General features: G+C 41.0%; 1 long non-coding RNA gene and 1 pseudogene across 1 annotated transcript in view; both read left to right on the plus strand.

Moving 5' to 3' along the window:
- Positions 1-7,047, plus strand: part of LOC120097835 (uncharacterized) — a 28,604-nt gene extending 21,557 nt beyond the window's left edge. The window contains exon 3 of the long non-coding RNA XR_015641193.1: positions 5,790-7,047. This is a non-coding gene — a long non-coding RNA (uncharacterized LOC120097835). The remainder of the gene's footprint in view (positions 1-5,789) is intronic.
- On the plus strand, positions 3,688-4,181 carry Jpt1-ps2 (Jupiter microtubule associated 1, pseudogene 2; annotated as a pseudogene).
- Positions 7,048-21,390: the final 14,343 nt, after the last annotated feature.

Raw genomic sequence — 21,390 nt, forward strand, 5'->3', positions numbered from 1 at the left:
TGCATTCAGACACACCCAGATGAGTGTTTCCTCAGTGATTCTAAATCCATCCACATTGACAAAGATGGCGGCAGATTCTGAAGGCTTCCAGTGAACATTTCCCCTGAAGGAGGAAGGACGGGCTGGCTGCTGCTGTCTCATCTGTCATCTCAGTCCATCTGTTCTCTGGTTTGGTTTGATGTGTGACACCTTTCCTACTTTCCTCAGCCAGTGGAAGCAAGCACCTTAACCTGAGAGGTTCAGTGATTTCTCCAACCACCAGCAATTCACAGACTGTGTGTAACCTATCCGGTGTCATCACCAAGGCTGAGGATTCGATTGTGGGCAGCATGGATGAGGGAGCTGTGATCTTTTTGTTTTTTTTTTCCTTGTAGATGATCAACAAATGATCAAATTATTGTGATGTGGTAAGTGCTGGGAAAGTCCAGGTTTTAATACTTAGGGGAGTCCTCCACTGAGAGGGAATCTAATAAACCATGCTTTCTAGTGATCGGCAACCAAACTAAGTGTGCATCTGGGAAAACACCAAGGCAAAGGGAAAAGACAGAGCAAGGGAATGAGGCAGGAGGGAGTCTGGCTGGCTCAGAAATATCTGGAGGCTTTGAGGAAAGGGCGGGAGAGAAAAGGCTGGGTCAAGAAGTGGGGAAGACACCCTATGGGATCCAGCCTACAATGCATGGTCTGGGCTTTAACAGCAAGGACTCACGGCAAGTGGGGCGTGAATTCTGCTAATGTTACCTGGTAATACTGTGTGTATGGAACTCGGTTCTGCACTGAGCCTATGCCCTCATGTTTTACCCTCCCAGAAGCTTAGCAGTGAGGGGACAGTACTGGGCATGCACACATTTCTCATAAGCCTCAAATTTTAACAGCTCCCACACAGATCAACACCGGTATAGAAGAGGCCTACTTTGCCATTCTCTGTGTCTCAGAGGGCTGTGACTGGCTGGGGGTCATCATGAGAGGGAAACTACTGTCTAAAACTGAGATCTCCTGCCCCTCCCCCAACCCAAACCAAAAGTAATGACAGTTCAAGAAGCCTGGAGTCAACAGGCCAGTCCCTACCTGACTTGGGAGTCAGACATTCATGAGAAGAAATGCCAGGATTCTTGGATGGGGTCAGTGCCTCAGCTGCCCTCCTCTCCTTACTGAATCATAAGCATGTGGAGACCCACAGACCCAGACAGTTAAGTACAGCTTAAACTCCATAGCAAGCCATTCAACTTTTCAGGGGATGGGGATCTTTGAAGCTCTTGTGTCCCATGGATACTTTCCACAGTCTATTCCCACCCTCAGAGTGTTCGATACTGAGGAGGATTCTCCTGAAAATCTCAGGCCCCTACTTAGCTCTCCCATAGCCCAGAAGACTTGGGGAAATACCTCTCAGTTTAGGTAGCCACTCCAAGATGGGCAAACTGGGGAGTCCCTGGATAGTAGGAAGGTCAGTTTGGACACAGGCTGCAAAGCTAGAAGTCGCAAGAGATTCATTCTAGTACAGAAAAAAGGGCTATACCTAAAGTGGTCTCAACACTGATGAACAATTTCCCCCTTCTGCCCCCCAGTCTCTCCAGCGTCAGAATCGGGATGTAATAGGAGTCTCCAACTTTAGCAGATCACCTCTTCCTCCTGGCAGGCTCCAGTGTCAGAGTCTGCAGACAGTGCTGCTCCAACATGCTCTTCTGTTTGGGGCTTAAAAAATAATGTTTTGACTTTATTTTTCTTTTGGACTCTCCCTTCCCCCTCCCCTTCCCCTTCCCCTCCCCTCTTTTTCTCTGTCTCTGTCTCTGTCTCTGTCTCTCTCTGTCTCTGTCTCTCTCTGTCTCTCTCTCTGTCTCTCTCTCTGTCTCTCTCTGTCTCTCTCTCTGTCTCTCTCTCTCTGTCTCTCTCTCTGTCTCTCTCTCTCTGTCTCTCTCTCTGTCTCTCTCTCTGTCTCTCTCTCTCTGTCTCTCTCTCTCTGTCTCTCTCTCTCTGTCTCTCTCTCTGTCTCTCTCTCTGTCTCTCTCTCTGTCTCTCTCTCTGTCTCTCTCTCTCTCTCTCTCCTGTAGAGAATTTATTTTCTCTATTCTCCATTTACTCCATGTACTATATTCTTACCATTGATTTTACTTTATTTATAAAATCAGCTTATAGGTTTTTATTTCTCAGGTTTATTCAACTTTCCTTGTACACTTCTTTATTGTATACCTTTAAAACTTTATCTATTCTAGTCTAAATTCTGATGTGATAAAAACACTCAAACTAAAAGCAGCTTAGGGGAGGGTGGGGGGTTTTATTGATTTGTTTCCAGGCCTTGGCCATTGATCGAGGCAGGAACCTAAAGGCAGGAGTCATTGGAGGAACACTCTTGCTGGTTCTTACTAGCTCACCCACAGGCTTGCCTAGCCAGCATCTCGGTTAGGATTTCTATTGCTGTGATAAACACATCTAAAAGCAAGTTGGACAGGAAGGGGTTTGCTGCAGCAAATCTCAGTGCCCTCCTTAGCTCTCCCACATCCCAGCACACCTCTCAGGTCACAGTATCACTGAGGGAAGTCATGGCAAGAACTTAAATCCAGAATGTGGAGGCAGGAGCTGATGCAGAGGCTGTGGAGGAGTGCTGCTTACTGACTTGCTCAACCTGCTTTCTTACAGAGCCCAGGAGTGTCACTGCTCACAATGAGCTGGTTCTTCCTACCTCAAGAAAATGCTCCACAGGCTTGCCTATAGGACAATCTGCTGGGAATCAGTTTCTCAATTAAGGGTCCCCATTCCCAAAGGACCCTAGCACTTATGTCAAGCTGATATAAATTGTGTCAGCATGGCTAGCTTTCTCGCATAGTCCAGGACCACCTATGAAGGGATGGCACTGTCTGTTGTGGTCTGGGCTCTCCTCCTGGCCAATCTGATATAGGAAATTCTCTAATTGACATTTTCCTCTCAGAGGATTTAGACCCTGTCAAATTGGCTGTTAAATTTAATACTTTCTCCCCTCTTCCTAACATTAGTCCCTTGCCTCTGTGACACTTTTTCCTGACTAGATTCTTCTTTTGCTCCCTTCCTTCTTGCCTCCTCCACCCTAGCCTTTAAAAAAAAAAATGTTGAATGCATAAGCACTCTGCTGCACATACATCTGTGGGCCAGAAGAGGGCATCAGATCCCCTTACAGATGGTTATAAGCCACCATGTGGCTGCTGGGAATTGAACTCAGGACCTCTGGAAGAACAGCCAGTGCTCTTAACCTCTGAGCCATCTCTCCAGCCCCATTGCCTCTTTTTTTAAAAATTCCCTTCAGTTGTCACTTAGTCATCACTAAGTAATGAACTTCAGGAAAGAAAATATTTCTTTTTACCATTTTATTTCTATGGTCACGTAAGGCACAGTAATTGGCTTTAATTGATCTACAGTATGTTTTCTTATCTGGTTCTGTTTGCTGCTGTTGCTGTTACATTGGTTTGTTTTCCCTTTTCTGAGTGATAGTGAGGTGAGCCCTGCCTCTGCTCTGAAAGCCTTGTTTACTAAAACACTCTCAAAAAAGGCAGAAGAAACATCCACGCCAACAGATACACAAATCACAGCACAGAGCAGAAGAAAATGGCGCATCAGAGGCCAGTGAAATGTGGCAGATCATGATTGAGGAGCTGTGTGTGCTGCTTGGTCCCAATCCTGTCAGTGCTCCCCCTGAGCTAGCCTCCCTCACCCCTCAGCACCATGACCACTACTATCATCTTCAACAATGTGAACCCCAATAGCAGGAACAGCTTTAAAGTTTTACAGCCTCCAGGTGGTAAGTTCTGTATTAGGTTTTGATGAAGTGACAGAACAGGCTATGAAGAAGAATAAATGGCCTCTAACATCTCTGAGATACCTAAAGAAAATCCCCCATCTTGGGCCACATCAGCAGGTACCAACCTTAGTGGAGACAGTGAAAGTTTGGAGTTGCCTGAAACACAGAGAATTAACTCCTCTGAGCCAAGCTCTGGAGACTTCATCAACCTCAAGGAAGATGGTGAGATGCTTGGAAATGTGGACACTGACTTCCAGGTAACCTGGGGCAAAAGGAAGAGAAGCCTATGCCCACTGCTTCTTTGCTTAGCCCAGTGGTCCTGGCACCAGTGCCATCCAGGAGAAACCCTTCTGGTGGCATGTCCAGCCTTATCTTGAATTGGCGTCTTCTGTTGAACTCTGTCCTCTTGTCTGTCTAGTTGGTTGGCTTTTTCATGCTTGTGAAATGTGCAACATGAACCTGACTATACTTTAAGAGAGAAACACTTAAAAGAGAAAGAAGGAAAGAAGGAAGAGAGGAAGGGAAAGGAAAGAAAAGTATCCATGATGAAGAAGGGCATCATGACCCACCTAACAGAGTGTAAATCCCTGACTACTAAGTCTAAAGATAATTGAAAAGAGTAAAGTACTATATGAAGAATTTAAATATTATTTATAAGATCACAGCTGGCAAGACTACTCAATGGATAAAGATACTTGCTGCAAAGCCTAATAATAAAATAAAATAGAAAGTAAAGAAATACCCAATGACTTCTTACTCTAGTTGGGAGAAAAAAGTAGGGAGTTTGCTCCAATCTTTAGACACACATAAGGGCTTTCTCAATAAGGCTGAGCTAGCTCAGGAAGTAAGAACAACCATTCACAAATGGGATCTCATGGGAACATTTTCATTTCTGTACTCAAAGGAAAGCATCATGCCAATAAAAAGTTAGCACACAGAAGATGGGAAAATCTTTACCAGGTCTTCCGACAGGACATTCATATGTAAAACAAAACAAAGCAAAACAAGCCACCCCACACCACTAAATGCCTTCAGACTCTTCACAGCTGGCTGTAAACTTGTGCAAGCACAATGAGGACCAGAAAGGGGCTGCTTTAAAACCTGAAAATAGGCTCGTGGTGTGACTCAGACACTACTTCTGGGAATGTACCCAAAGGCCTCCAAGTTTGCATATCACATAGACACCTTCACAACCAGCTTAAATATACACAGCTTTAATTTACCACGTTAGCAATTAAGTAGAAACACTTATTTACTTATTGATGAAGCATCTGCAAACAAGAGAAGTACAGATAAAACTAGGTAAAGTGTACACAGGTATTAAAGTTTTCTAAGGTGAAACTATAGCTCATCCGAATCATGAAATAACAATTTCACTGACAACCAAATGTAGGAATGAAAGCATTTTTTTCCTATTTTTGTTAGGAATTTTTAGATGAGTCTTGAAAAGTACTGATAAAGGTACTGGGTTCGGTCCCCAGCTCCGAAAAAAAAAAAGAACCAAAAAAAAAAAAAAAAGATACACAAAGGGGGCTGGAGAGATGGCTCAGTGGTTAAGAGCACTGACTGCTCTTCCAAAGGTCCTGAGTTCAGTTTCTAGCAACCACATAGTGGCTCACAACCATCTGTAACAGGATCTGATGCCCTCTTCTGGTGTGTCTGAAGACAGCTACAGTGTACTCATGTAAATAATAAATAAATCTAAAATTCAAATTTAAAAGAAGTCTATAATAAAATACTAAACACTAAGCCATTAAAAATACTTATCTTTATAAACAAAGATAAACAAAAGAATGAAACATTTACTTTACTGTTATTGTTAATTATATAGGCTAATAGGATATAGTTATGTCTATTATCTATCATTGTTGGAGGCTTTTGCTTTTAGAGTAAATGGAATTCAAAGTGACTGTTTTAGTTCACAGCCTATGGCTGGAAAAATCAGTGCCACGCACTAATGTATACCCAGAGCTTCAGGGAGTCACTTGGATGATAAACTCATTGAATGTTTATTTCCTTTTCATAGAGATGTGGACACAAGGAGTTCCCAAATATAATATATTCCCGGTGATAAGGTGCAAGAAGAATCTATGCAAATCATAAAATGGTTTGAGCCGCCCAGGCTGTGTTTATGAAGATTCCTAACTTCTGTTTCAACTGAAGGCCAGAGAAGGAAGGGCTGAAGAATGTTTCCCCTCCATCTGCACTAAAATACATGCCATTCTGGCTCAGGTGGCCTTCCCTAAATCTGGAAGTTGAATCCAATCAAAACATGCATGGAATTTTCAAACCAATATTCATCCCAAGAAGAATTCCACTGGGGGGAAAAACAAATCACCCACAAAGTGTTCTTCACTTGCTGTGCTTTCTGTTTATACGTGAACTACTTTTGTTCTTGTTGTTTGCTTGGGTTTTTTTGGGGGGGGTGTAATATGGCTTTGAGTCACCATCTTGAATATTTTCATTTTCTAATGGAACTTGTTTTGGTCAATACCATTTCCCACAAGACAAGCTGATTTCAGCAAAGGGTGACTTCTTGAGCCTGAGCAGAGGTTGGTTGGTAATTAGACCTCAAGACACATAAGAGATGAGGTTATTTTACCTAAGAAGAGTTTACAGTGCCTTGTGAGACACACTCAGAAGATGAGCAATAGTTTATTAGGAAACTTACCCATCAGAATAATGCCAGGTCCCACAAAACTGGAGCTCATAGGATCTGAAACCCTTTCTTTTAACTTGGAACCACCTAACCTATTTAAATAAATATTAAATAAGACATTTTTAAATAAATAAATAAGACCCAAAGGAGATAAATTAATCAAATAGATATTATGGAGAGACCTTCAAGAAAGGGACAGCTAGAGGCAATTTCCTGAAGCAGAGTGTGTCTGGGATCCGGTGATGAAACTGAGGACAGTGTGGCTGCAGGGGAAAGAGGGAGTGGGAGAAAACAGAGACAGAGGACCAACGACTATATAACCATAGACATGATAGGGTGTTTCAAGACTCTATTCTTTACTGTCAATGCAATGAAGAGACGTCACTGGCCATTCAGATGCTAATATCCCTCAGAAGAGTGACAGCACTTAGGTTACCTAGGGGGATCAAGGCTAGAGTCTGGGCAGGTATAGCAGTGGTTTAGGCGAGTGATATGGTGTGCAAACCGGAGTGTTCACTTTGGAGGAGGGAGATGTTGTTGAGTACTGATGTCTTTTGAACACAGGATTTCCTAAGGGATGGGAAAGCCAGATGGCTTTGAATAAATGGAAACACAAATTATCATCAACTGCATTGGTGAAAAAAAAAGATTTCTGTGAACATTGGGGTATCAGAATTTTGCTTAAAACTGGATATGGTGCATGTCTATAATCTAGCACTCAGGAGTGGGGATCAAAGAATCAAAAATTCAAGGTCATCTTTAGCTACATATGAAATTCAAGGCTATTCTTTGCTACCTGAAACCTTTTCTTACTTAAAACAAGAAGTAAGAAGATAGAAGGGAAAATGGAAACGTAAATTTTAATTAGACACACATTGAACTTTGGGTGCCAAGAGTTGTCCAGGAGGGGACTGGCTTATGAAGTTTGGAATGTGTATGGAATTGATTTGTATCATTACAGTTGTTAGCTTTGAATGCCATTTGAATCCATAGCTTAAGGGAAGAAGGGAGAGAGAGGGTGTTCTAGTTTCATCACTGCTCCTGTGACAAACATTCTAACAAAAAGGAACTTGGGGAAGAAAGGCGTTATTTGGCTCAGAATTACATTTCAGTCCATCATTGCAGAGAATTCAGAGCAGGAACTTAAAGCTTCACATTCAATATCCGCAATCTGCAGCAGAGAAAATAAACACATGGATTCTTACTTGCTCTCTACTAACTCCTCATTTTATACTGTTCTGGATTCCCTATCTAGAGAATGGTGCCACCCGAAATGGACTCGGTCTTCCTCTGTCAATTACCAATCAAGACAACCTCCCACAAGCATGTTCACAGGCCAGTCTAATCAAAAGACACCCCTCCAAGAGATTCTAGGTTGTACCAAGTTGGCAGGTAAAACTAACAAACACAGAGGGGCAATGGAAGATGGCTGAATTCCTTGATACTCCAATATTCACCATCTCAGATCTAGGGAATTAGAGAGAATGTTGGTGAGTTGGGGAGTAGAAAAATCAAGAGAAGCAAGTCTCTTACAAACAAACAAATGAACAAAATCATGGAGAAGGGAGCCAGCAACTGTGCCACTGAGGGTTTGTATGGGTCCTGTGATATAGGATCATGATGGAGAATGGCTCACTGGATCAAGCTACTTGAGATCAAGTGGCAATTTCAGTGAAATTATGAGGGGCGAGTCTGGCTGGGGTTGCTTTAAGAGTGAAAAGATTAGAGTAAAAGACAATAGAAGCAGATAACGTCTTCAAGTATTTGTTCACAGGAACAAAGACATCACGGTAGTAATAGACAAACGGCTATTTTGGTTTGGGTTTCTATAACAAAACTACCATAGACTAAGTGGTTGTAAAACAACAAAATCATGACTTCTCATAGTTTCTAAACCATTCTACACCCAAGATCAAGGCACTTGCATGTGTAATGACCATCTTCTCCTTGTAACTTCATATAGAAGAAGGCATGAGAGGAACCCTGGGTCCAGTTCATTTATGAGAGCCCTACACACAAATTTAGGAGGGGTATAAACATTTGCTCCATTTCAAGGGTTAAGAGTGAATTTTCAACCTGAGTGGTTTTGTACTCATGGTAAGGCTTCGGTGATTCAATGGAGAATGAAAACAGACTTTGTTTACCGAGAGGGTTGGCCATGGGCAAGAGTCTGAGGTGCCTGAACTTTATGGTTGGCACCTTGTAACCTCTTTCAGTTCACTTCTTCACAATAATCCTGGAAGGTAGAAACTTTCTGTATAGATGAGGAAACTATGATGCATTAAAGCTTTATAACCTGTTGGGACACACACTATCTTTATGTCCATCAACACCGCCACCAACGCCCACTCCCAATTGAACACCCACAGCCCAGTGCTACATCATTTAGAAGGCTCATTTAAATGCACTGCACCCATCTCGGGAATTCTCTTTTCATCTGGCATTGAACTTTTATAGCCAATTATCCTTGTATTCTCAGCCAGGTAAATGGTTTCTGCCAAAGGTGTGGGATGCCTTGTGCCTGGAGGGGAATTCATATTTCAGAGTCATTCCTAGAGAGATAAGAGAAAGTTTCTTTCAGAGCCCTGGGTTCAAATACCAAGTGCATGCCTTCATAGGTACCTGTGTCGGACCAGCTTCAAGCCACATTTTCAGTGGTACGTAAGGAAGGATTTATAGGGCACGCAGTCAAATGGGAGCAGCAGCAGCATTTCAATTTCCTTTTAAAATGTTGTCTATTTATTTACTTTGTGTGATGAAGTATGGCCACAAGTGCTAGGGCCACATGTGTAGGTAGAGGTGAAGGGACAGCTTGAAGGAATAGATTCTTTCCTTTTTACCATGTGGTTCCTGGGGATCAAACCTAGGTCATGGGCTTGGCAGAAAAATGTCTTAACCCAGTGAGCTCTCTCACTGACTCCTCAAACTATCTCTGTTTTCCATCGTTAAAAATGATTAAATTAAAATATCTTACATATATATATATTATATATATACACTATTCTATATATTTTAATTATATGGAGAGAGAGGGGAGGGAGGAGAGGGAGAGAGAGAGGGAGAGAGAGAAAGATTGGCACAATACTCTGATGCATATGCTAGGGGGTCAAGAAATTCTCCAAATAGTTATTTCAAATTCTGCCCACAACAGGGTTTCCTAAATAACCAAGTAGTTACCCACCCACCCAGTGGTTTCCCTTTCAAGGGTAGTATTTACCTCAGTTACATGTCTTCTTTGAACCTCAGATTCTCACATATCCTAAAAGAAACCAGGATTTTTGATTGCTTCATGGCCCGAAGACAGGAAGGGAAAGATTCTGGAAGCTTCTTTGTAATTGGCATTCATCATCTCCATCCTTTTGGTCCCTCAAAGATCTAGACTTTGTCTTCGTTCAGAGTGGGTTTTCTTTCAAATTTTCATCGTATGTACTCATGTAAGTGGTATTGCGTTACATAAAATATTCTCATGCACGAATATAATGTGCATCAATACTTTCTCCCATCGAGTAGTTCTCTACATCGGTCTCTCCTCGACCTGCCCTGATAGTTTGCCTTCTCCTTTCAAGTCATATATGCATACGTGATTTTATGTAACTATATAAAACATGGAAACTATGAATGAAAGAAAATATGAAGTGTTTGTCTTCCTTTCACTGGTTAATTTTTTTTGGCATGTTCATCTTCAGGTTCATCCATTTCATTGCAAATGACGTAACTTCACTCTCCATCACGGCATAAAAGGTTCCATTGTATCACATTTTCTCATCTGTTTCTCTGCTGATAGACACTTGTGTTAATCCTTTACCTCAGATCATGTGAATAGTATGCAATAATTACCAGCTGCCAAATATTTCTGTGATATGTGGAATTTAGTCCCATGGCTGAGTACCCAGGAGTGGTATAAACAGCTGAGCCTATCATGATCTATGTTTTGATTTTTGAAGGATTCTCACATTTATTTCCATAGTGAATGGACAGTTACCTGTATAAGACTTCCTTTTTGTCTAAATCCTTGAAAGTATTTATTATTAGTTTCCTTAATAACTGGAATTCTGATCAGTGTAATTATTAAATTCCATTTTTCCTCGCTGCTGATAATATTCGATATTTTGTTCATGTTTATTTTCCATTTGCATTTCATCTTTTAAGAACTTTCTGCTTATTTATATTTATGTGTTTACAAATATGTGTGCAATTAATTTAAAAAAGGAGACCATAAATTTGAAAGAATTTCAATGAGAGTGCTTAGAGGGAGAAAGGGGAAGAGAGGGGACTGTGTAACTGTATTATAATCTCAAAGACACAAGAGAGATAACTTCATTTCATTAGCCCATTTATTAATTCGGTTATTTGACTTCTAGTTTTATGAGTTATTTGTATATTTTAAATACCAATGCTCGGTCAGATGCATAGCTCAAAAGTCTTTTCTCCTGCTCTGTAGGCTGTTTCGTCTCTTGTTTAATTGCTTCCTTTGATGTTCAGAAGCTCTTTAATTTCATGACATCCCACTTGTCCCTTGTTGGCATTCTGTCCTGACCAGCTGTGCTCCTATTCATAAAGTCCTTTCCTGTACTTGTATCTTGAAGAGTTTTCACTATTTTTTTCCGTAATAATCTCAGAGCATCTTGGTCAATATCAGGTGGCTGTAAACTGCACAGCTTTGTAGCTGGCTCCCCTATTCTCTTCTAGTCCTTTGTGTTTGCTTTGTACCTGTGGCCTGCTGCTTTTGTGACTGTGGCCCCGTCTCACGTGGAATAAGGTACAATGATCTCCAGCCTTATTCTTTTGGCTCAGGATTGCTTTAGCTTTTGTGCTTCTCTAGGAATTTTGAGTTGGCTTTTCTGTCTTTGTGAAGGGTGCCATTGGTGGGTTGATGGCCATGGTATTGAGTCTGTAGTATTATCTATTTTCACAATGTTCATCTTCCAATCTAGGAGAAAGGGAGTTACAAGGCTCATTTTTTGCAGATAGTTGCCTTCTCTGCAAACCCACCTATGATTCGGGGCAGGTGCTGTGTGATTTAGGATCCTGGCCTAAATGCTCCTGCCTCTAGAAGATTCTTCCTCATCCCCTTCTTCTTCCTCTTCCTCCTCCTCCTCCTCTTCTTCTTCAGTTGACTATGTATATATGCATATATATATTATGTTAGATAAAGATATTACTATACACATTTTAGATTTTAGATTCCAATGTTCTTATGGTTGTTTCTAAGACATTGTTACTTTACAATATTTGTTATAATATTCAAGGGACCTGGCTCATGTTATTTTTAGCTTCCATGATAAACACTATATATTAGTTAAACATTAGGTTTCTTCATCGAGAGTTTTACTGCCAACATTTAAGACCACGGTTGCCTTGGTAAATAGAATTTTCTATATCTATAAAGTTCAGCACATTCATCTGAGGTAAACTTTTTAAAAAAAGACTCTGCCTTTTCCAGGAAGTTAAATTTTTATTTCACTGTAATCTGGTGTGAAGGGTGAACTGTTTGTCTAACAAACATGAAACCTGGTTATGATCACCATACTTCAAAGAAGGAAAGCGGGAGGCAGAAGCAGTTTGGGCATGTTTGCATACCTTAAATGTAGCATCAGTTGTAGAGTTTAAGAAGTGGAGGAATGGAAAATAAAATGGAAAATAGAAAATGCAAAGTAGTTGGACGTGGTGGCGGCACACACTTCTAATCTCAGCGCTTGGGAGGCAGAAGCAGTCGTATTTCTATGAGATCAAGACCAGCCTGCTCTACAGAGTGGGTTCTAGGATATCCAGGACTACACAGAGAAACCCTGTGACTTGAGAAAATCCAAAAAAGCAAAATACTACAAAGAGTGTAGCATATCCACACACCTCAACAAAGAGGTAAGGCCCAAAGTACACTATGATGTTATTTCCGGCTTATTGCCTCATACTGTGGTATCAACTGAGTTCCTCATTGAAAGCATCCTAACAAAACATGTAATGGTATTTTGTTAAGATAACATGTTGGTTAACATTTTTTTTGAAGAACCACTGTTTACATCATAAAACATTTGAGAAATATCAATTTAAAACAGACAGGATGATTAACACTAACTTATCCGAATTTGGAAACTAGAGAGGAAGCTCAGTTGATAGATGGCTGACCTAGGCCTAGGTTTGCTTGCCATCACCACATAGAGTGGGCATGGAGTCACATACCTGCCATACCAGTACTCAGGAGGTGGAGAGAGGAGGATCAGGAGTTCAAGGTCATCTTTGGCTATAGAGTGAGTTTGAGGCTATCTTGGGATGGATGTCCTGCCTCAAAAGCAAACTAACAACAACAACATCATCATCCATATGTGTGTATGTGTGTGTGTGTGTATGTGTGTGTGTGTGTGTGTAAGTGTGTGTGTGTATGATTATATCATATGTAGGATGGAGGTATGTAAATATGGACAAACATGTGTGGAGGAGAAAAGCACGGCAACAGATCCAATAAATGACCTATTTCTGTGTATAGAGCCTTCATGACATGTAGATTGATCTGAAAGTTTCTTAATACCATTTCAACTCATTGTATGTACATGTGTGTCTATCTGTTGTTGGAAAAAGAATTTAAAGTGTTCCAATGTCTATTTGTTGTGGGGGAAAGGGTTTAAAGTCTTTCATACTGGGCACTAAAATAAATCAAGTTCTACCAACAAGATAAAAGTCTAAAATGTTTCAAATACTAAATAACCAAAAATTCCAGTTGTTATTATTTAAAGCCTCTCTACTCCCATGTTCTCAAGAAACAAATAGTTCTTCATACCAAAGGCACTGAAACGATTGTCCTGGGGTTGAAAACAGCCCTACGTCCATTTTATTGTGATCCTATGAGCTCAAATAGACTTTACATTGTTTGATTTCCTTTGTTTATTGATTTTATGATTGTTTGTTTGTTTTTCAGTCCTGGGCATAGAAACGGGGCCCCTGTGTATTCTCAGTAATAGTAATTCCCTAGCTTCTTAGGGAGCTAGACTTTGACATTTTATTTTGAGTCTGGATCTTATCAGCTTTACCAGGCTGGTCTTGTACTCACTCCAGCTCAAGCAGGCCTTCATTATGTGATTCTCCTAACTCAGCTGCCTAAGGAAGATTTCAGCAGGTCTTTACTATTTATTATTTTGCATTTGCATTTGCATACATAATTTGTGTGGATTCTCCCTTGCCCACTTCTCTCCCTCATCCTCTTGTTCCCCTTCTCCCTCTGCTATGTACTTTTGCCTCCAGTATTTCCCCTCCACTGGAATATCTCATGTTCTATTGCATTTTCTATAGGGTCTCTGAACTGTTTATTCCATATCATGGGCTCCTTCCTAGTTTCCTGATTTTTACCCAAGATTTACTGTGCCTTTTCAACTGTTTCATGCTTTGAGCTTCTTTAGGAACCTCATATTCATAGGCAATGCAAAGTCAAGCTACAGTCAAACCTAAATTTTGTAGTTGTTCATTATATGGAGATTAATACAATTATCCACACAGAGAAGACAATGCATAGGAACAGGTAAAGTTGCATAGCCATGATTGCAAAAAGGGCATTTCTGTATTGGTAGAGAGTATAAGGAGTGACTACTTAAATTCCAAAGTCAAAACGGACCCAACACCAAACAAAGAAGTAGCCATCATTCTTTTCAGTGAGCAAAAGTTGGCCCCAAGCTGTAGGTTGTAAAACATGCACTTCATGAGAGATTATCTGAAACTTTTAAGAATGTTAAGATGTCTCCATTGATTCCTCCACTGAAATGACAGGAGAAAACACAGTGTATATACTAATGACTAAAGAAATGTTCTTAATCCTCAACTTGAATAACAATCAACTTCTCAGACCTGTCATTCTGACAGAGTTACCTATTCAAAGTGAAATTCCCCAAACTGTCCAAGGAATGGAGAGGGCATGGCAATGCACTAACAGCTCACAACAGCACAACGCAGAAAATACAGGAGAGAGGTTGATTAGTACATTGGATAACAAATGTCTCCTGGAGAATGAAAGCATCATCAATGAGCAGAATTGGGGAAAGGGAAAATCTTACAGGAAATGATCTTCCTGTATCATGCCACCGTGTATTACAACTTTAGGTTTGGTCACACTGCTGCTTGATCTATGAGTGCATGCATAAAGTTGCAAATCAATTGCAGGTCAATCCTGCACACAGACAGTGTGATGTGAGGGATGTGTTTTGAAGATTCTGTGAAATGTGTTAATGATACAAGGAACAGAGAAAAGACTAAGGTAGGTCCCTTCTGGTAGCTCATAACGTGATGTGCAGACGTTGTGCAAGCAAACAACTTCATTTTTGTATTGAAGCATCTCAGAGAAGTAGTGCAGACATGTTATATGGTTATGGAATCTGGGAGCAGAACCAGTTTCAGGGTGATCCTAGACCATAACACCGGATGCAGCTCAGTGGCTCTGGAGCTATGGCTGAAGGTCCTCAGGTGAACAAGTGAGGGTTGAAATAGCAGAGCACAGGAAGGAGCCAATGTACTTTTCGTGTAAGATGTTGGGAGTGCTGTGGGCCTAAGAGACTTGAAATATATGTGGTTTGGAAAAGGATGACAGTGTCAATTGTGCATTTACATGAACAATATAGCAGCTGAGTTTTTGCTGATAATGAGAATCTGTCAGTCATGAACTCATCACAGTGAGGTAGATAGCAACGTGTTTTGTTGCAGGGAGTGCATTCAGTGTTTGCAGTGATGGACAGTTCACCCTCCCATACATACAGATTCTCTATTTGTGGATTCAACCAGCTTTGGATGCAAGCACCTGGGGAGACGCATCATTTCCCCATAGTCTAACACATACAGACTTCTTTTATTGCTATCGTTCCCTAGATAATCTAATACGACAGTTCAGTCCATGTCAGTCACATCACACTAGGTATGTAAGTCATCTACAGATAATTTAAAGTAGACAGGAGAATGGGTATATATGCTATGCACATGCTATATGTGACTTGAATGTCTGGATTCTGAGGGACAGTTGTGGACCCCATATTCACTGCATAGGCTCATAAGAGTATATGCCTAAAATTAATGGTAACATCTTGTTGCCCAAGGGTCTGGGACAATATTCTATCCTGTAAAAGGACATTATTTATTCATATCACAATGGCATTCCAAACTAGACTGCTCTAACATTTAACAAAATGGGCATGGATGCCTGGCTGTCAGCCACATGGCAGACAAGAGGGGGTGTGTGCCTTCTGCTGGGGCCTCAGCTAGCAGGCAGAATTCCCCAAAAGAGACTGAATATCTGGCCTCAAAGGGGCATTTGAAATCAAGAATGGGAAAAAGACTAATGGACTGATAATCTTGTTGTTGTCGTTGTCGTCATCATCGACGTTGTTTTACTAAAAATCTAGTCTCTGTTGTTTAGCCACCAGGCAGCTACTCCTTTCTACTCAAAATCATGAGACAAAACAGACCCTCCTAGCCTGCTGAGTGCTGTCAATAGAGCCCCAGGAAGATTGCAACAGGTCTGAGAGTCAGTATGAAGCCCTTATGGTCCTAAGGGAAGGCTGCTCTGTATGAATCTGAGTGATGCAAGCTGACTAGCTAGGATCTTCTCAGTAGGACCAGTGGCAGAGAGACAACTCAGAAAAATCAGTATGAATCCAGAGAGAATCAGGAATGTGACAAGTGAAGTTTTCACTCTATGGCTTCAGAGTAAATCCCTTGGGGTTTGTAAGGTTAAAGGGGCCGACTTCCAAGCAGAATAGAACGGTGCACACTGGAATAATGACCACAGACCACACGGAACAACACTAAGCCGACCAACAGGTGCAGAGGAGGCAACAGCGTAGCATTTGTGGACCGGGAGTAGCAAAGGACTAACATGAAAAGAGCAGGATTTCATTAAATTTAAATGCTATGGTAGGCTCAGACATTAGAGAGTAAAAAGGAGAGAAGTGTCCAAGAAGAAGATGAGGCAAAGTAGAACAGGGTCATTAAAGAAGAGATCAGTGTCATAGATAAATGGCTCCATCTTCACTGAGGAGAGATGGAGCTAGAAAGAAGCAGAGTGATGTGTCAGAAAGGGCACAGGGGTATTAAGTCGTGGGGAATCGCTGGATTTATCTATACGAACAAATGAGTATACAGTTGTGGGCTGGAGAGATGGCTCAGCCATTAAAGGCTAGGCTCACAACCAAAAATATAAGAGTATACAGTTGCATGACATGAATAATCTTCTAATTGAGGGTGGCATTGCCTACAAGGCTAAGGTCCAGTGCCCACTGAGAACATCTGCAGAAATGGCACCTGCCTAGGCAGATGAGAACAGAGACTGAGCATGTGCTCACTGTGATCTAGAGTGGTGATTCCCAAGCCTGGGAGCACTCAAATCCATCCTAGAGCCTTCTTAAAATGACAGGAAACACTTCACTTTTCACTTCATAGATAATGTGTTGTGGAATAAAAGTCAAGGAAAACGACTAGGTTAACAAGAGCTATGTGCTTTAACCTGGGAAATCTCGAAAGGTGTGGCTTTTATGACTAGGACAGTGCCAAGTCGGAACCATTTAAAAGAGATTACAAGCATACCATCAGTTCTAAGTCAGGGTTCAAGGTCATTTTATACCTAAGAACTCGGTTTGACTTCTTCCAGATTCCAAGTGCAAATTGTGATGTAAGCAGCCCCTTACCTTTTAAGTAATCCATTGAGAAGACAGGGTACAATTTTTTCATCTCCAACCTGCAATTCTCTTCACCTCCTCATTACCTCTAGTCATGCAACTGAATTAAGAAGAAGAAAGAGTCTCCAAGCGCGGACAGCCACTAATGGGAATTATAATAGAACATGAGACCAGAAAGACAGCTCTGGTTATTATAGGAGTTCTAACATTTTCCAAATCTGTCAGCCTGACAATGCAGTGTTTCAATAAGGGTTGAGTCATGAATCCATTTCATTTACTGCACAAAAGAACAAAAATTGTACGTGACAGTAGACCATGGACTCTCTACTATGGCTAAATCTGCACGAAGAAAGGGCAGGAGATGTGTGCTGTCTTCAAAATGTAGTAAAGTACAGTGATTGAAAGCAAGGTGTGGTGGTGACAGTGATGGTGTGTGTGTGTGTGTGTGTGTGTGTGTGAGTGTGTGTGAGAGAGAGAGAGAGACAGAGAGAGACAGAGAGAGACAGAGAGAGACAGAGAGACAGAGAGAGAGGGAGGGAAAGAGAGAGAGAGACATAGACAGAGAGAGAGAGAGAGAGAGACAGAGAGAGAGACAGAGAGAGAGACAGAGAGAGATGCAAAAAGGGAAATGTTGAAAAATGTTGAAGGAGAAGCAGTCCTAGAGACATTCAGCAGTATATTGTACTAATCTTTATTCTATCCCCTTTATATTATTAATCATCGAATCATGGTGATAATAATTCTACCAACAACTTTATTTCTTTACATCTACAGATCCTAGTTTAATGGTCTCTTTCAACTGCATCGAAAATGCAATTACAAAAAAAAAAATGAGAAGCAGAAAATGACTTTGATCGTTCACCTAGATCTGACACTGTGTCCTCTGCATACTAAGTTGGCATTATGCAGTACAGAGTCATGAAGGACTTGGTGGCTTGACACTCTGGCATAGAGGCGAGCACATATCAGGATGTGATTTGCGTAGTGACAGAAGATGGGATCACGAATGAGTAAGGTCCTAGAAATGATAACAGCTTAACACCCAGAAGGAAAGAATAAATGCTTCTGCAAAGAAGTATAAAGTAATAGAAAAGGTTAGGATTTAATGACATAAAAAGTTGAAACTTCAAAATAACAGTGAGACTAATAAACGAAAGGTAAATTTTAAAGAGTGTAAGCACATGATAATGAGCTAATATTAGCGTCCATAATACATAACATACGTTTTATGTCAGTTTTTCCCAAGTTACTCTATAAAATCACTAAGAATTAAGAGAGAGAAAAGGAGGGGGGAGGGAGAGAGCTAAAGCAGAGATAGACCTGAAGCATCCAGATACTGTTGCTTCAATGATAAATTCCATGTAAATACATATATATTGTTTATATGTAAAATTTGTTTGCAGATTTTCAGAACACACATAGAGAGAGGATCTGAGGTTATCTCAGTTTGTTCGAATTATTAAAACAAAATACCAGCAAGCAGGAAACCTTTAAACTGCTTGAAGTCCTGGAAGGTGAGGTGGCTGAAATCAAGGTGCCAGCAGGGTAGGCGCCTGGAGATAGCGCCCTCCTCATAGAGAGGACATTCTCTCTATGCTGTCAGTTGGTGAAAGAGCTAAGTGTGCTCTCTGTGGTGTCCTATAAAAAGGTGCTAATGCATTTGATGAGGGCACCGCCATCACATCATCTAATCAACCACGGAGCCCACACATCCTGGTGTCAATGCTCCACTGTATGGCAACAGAGATCCATTGTGTGAGCTCATATTCCAATTACTGTATTGTGAGGTCACTATGATACGGGTGCCAGCCCAATTCTCGGTTGTGACATTGTGGTACCAATGTTCTATCATAATGTCACTTTATGACATCCAAACCTCCAGTGTGCCATCACATTGTGCATTGTAGTATCTCAGATCTCCCTTTTTTGTATCATCATAAATTTCCAGTGTGCCTTCGTATTACTTTATTATGATGCCATATTGCTCCATTGAGACACCACAAATCTCTCTTACATCATCACAAAGGTCTATAACATTATAAAGATCCACTGTGCCATCTGAATGTCTCATTATGAAGCCACAATGATCCACTGACATATTTCAGGGCTTCACTATGCTGCCACAATTCTACGTTGTGGCAACACAACGTTCTTCTCTGCCATCACGGTGCTTGGTTGTCATAATGCTGTATTTTGACGTCACAACACTAATCTGTGTCACCACAGTGTTCCACTGCGTCTGCACAATCCTTCACTGTGTGTTCAAGTGCTCTATCTGGTGTGACCACAGCGATTCAGTGTGTCCTCACCATACCCCAGTGTGACATCAGAGTACTTCAGTGTGTCCTCACCATACTCCAATGTGACTTCACAATGCTTCAGTGTGTCATCACGAGATTCCACTCTGTCACCAGAATGTCCCATTGTGACTTCACACGGCTCTATTGTGATTTCAAAAATGCTCCATTGTCCTGTGTCAATGCCGTACTGTGACAACAGTTTGATGAATTATGCCAACACAATGTTAAATTGTGACATCACAGTGCTATACTCCTCAATTTTACCATCACAACAATGCATTGTGACATTGCAATGGTTGACTTGGTATTACAGTGCACCTTAGGGGCTGGTATTTTGATGTATGAATTGGAATAGCTATTTAGAATATGGATCAGTCACTCCCACTATTCTACCATCTATCTGTCTGTCTGTCTGTCTGTCTACCTATCTATCCATCTATCTATTATCTATCCACCAATCCCTCTGCACAAATCACAGAAACCAAATGGGAAGTAATCTCAGTAAACAATCTTAGTACATATCCTAGCATTTTTACTTTCCCAGTCTCCAAGAATGGCCTTAATATTATATTCAAATTTAAAAATCCTTTATCCACCACTTTGAAATCCCTATTATATTTTAAGAAGCCAGGGTTCCCTGAGTTTTCCTCTTATCCTCTCGGGCCTTCTTTTCAAATTACTCCCAAAATGTTGGAACCTTCTAGAGCCAGGATACTGGACCGCTTGCTCATCTAATCTATTTCAGGTCACTTCATTCAGTTTCATGGATTTATATACTATTGGTCATATGTTGAGCTGCCTTCTTCCAAATAATGTGAGAGCTGTAACTCTTAGTTGCTCTGAATGTGAACTTACTTGGAAATCACATATTGTTACAACCGCCTTAGGATTAAATATTAAGAGAAAGTTCTAATTTGGTATCTTATCTCTGAATAGAGAGAAAAATCTTTAGACAAGCAGGAAGAAAAACAGTCAGAGATTGGCATGGTGTACTTTCTTCGAGTGAAGAAATATCAAGGAATATAAAAAGAAGCAGGAAGTGAATTCTCTTTTAGACACTTGAAAACATAGCCCTGATGACAAACCTTGACTTCCAACTTAAGCTTCTACCCTTATGTGATTGATAGCATCTGTTTGTTTGTTTGTTTGTTTGTTTGTTTGTTTTACTCCATGTACTTTGGGAAATGTTGATACTGCAGCCTGTGTTAACTAGTACACCAGCCATACATACTATTAATTCCTATAGAAATCTCCAACCCTGACCAAGCTTTGCTTACCCACTGCATATCTGACTGCTCACTTTTCTTTAAAGGTGTGAAAGACACCTCAAAACTGAAAATGTGATTCTCACACTATAACCCAATTTCTGTTTTATTTACTCTATTTTGGTCAATTACCCACAATTTGTTCAGGTTTCTGACGATGAAGACTTAGGTGTTACTATGGATTCCTTATCCTTACGCCTTGTCAGCTTTACTTCCAAGAAAGATTTCGGACTTGCCCTTCCTTTCCATTGGGATTGGCCTCACTCCACTGGTAATCATCAGCACTGGCCTGTCTGGACTCCAATTTCAACAGATGCTCCAGATTGTCCTGCAATCCACCCTCCCAAACAATGGTCCAGAAGTCAGTTTCTTGCTTATACCCTCCAGATAACCTTACTGTCCTCCTTTACTTGTCCTGACTCCTCTGAACATCTCTGCTGTAATCTTACACTCTCATCTCTGACCTGACCTATCCAGTAACAGTTGCTGCCTTTCTATTCTACAGAACTCAAAGCCAATCTCTCTCAAAACCTGTGCCCAGCACTCTCCCTCTGCCTGGACCAATTTACCAAGATTATTGCACGTCTGACTCTCCCTTCCTTGTTACTCATATTTCACTTAAAATTTCCCCCTGTCTTAGTCAGTAAAGTACTTGACTTGTAAACACGAGGACTTGAGCTGACTCCCAGTGTCAACATTTAAGAAACAGCCAGGAGCAGTGATACCATTCTCGAATCTCATCACAGAAGAGGTGGGG

This window comes from Rattus norvegicus, chromosome 17, assembly GCF_021556685.1.
Source record: "Rattus norvegicus strain SHRSP/BbbUtx chromosome 17, alternate assembly SHRSP_T2T, whole genome shotgun sequence".
Classification (NCBI taxonomy): Eukaryota; Metazoa; Chordata; class Mammalia; order Rodentia; family Muridae; genus Rattus; species Rattus norvegicus.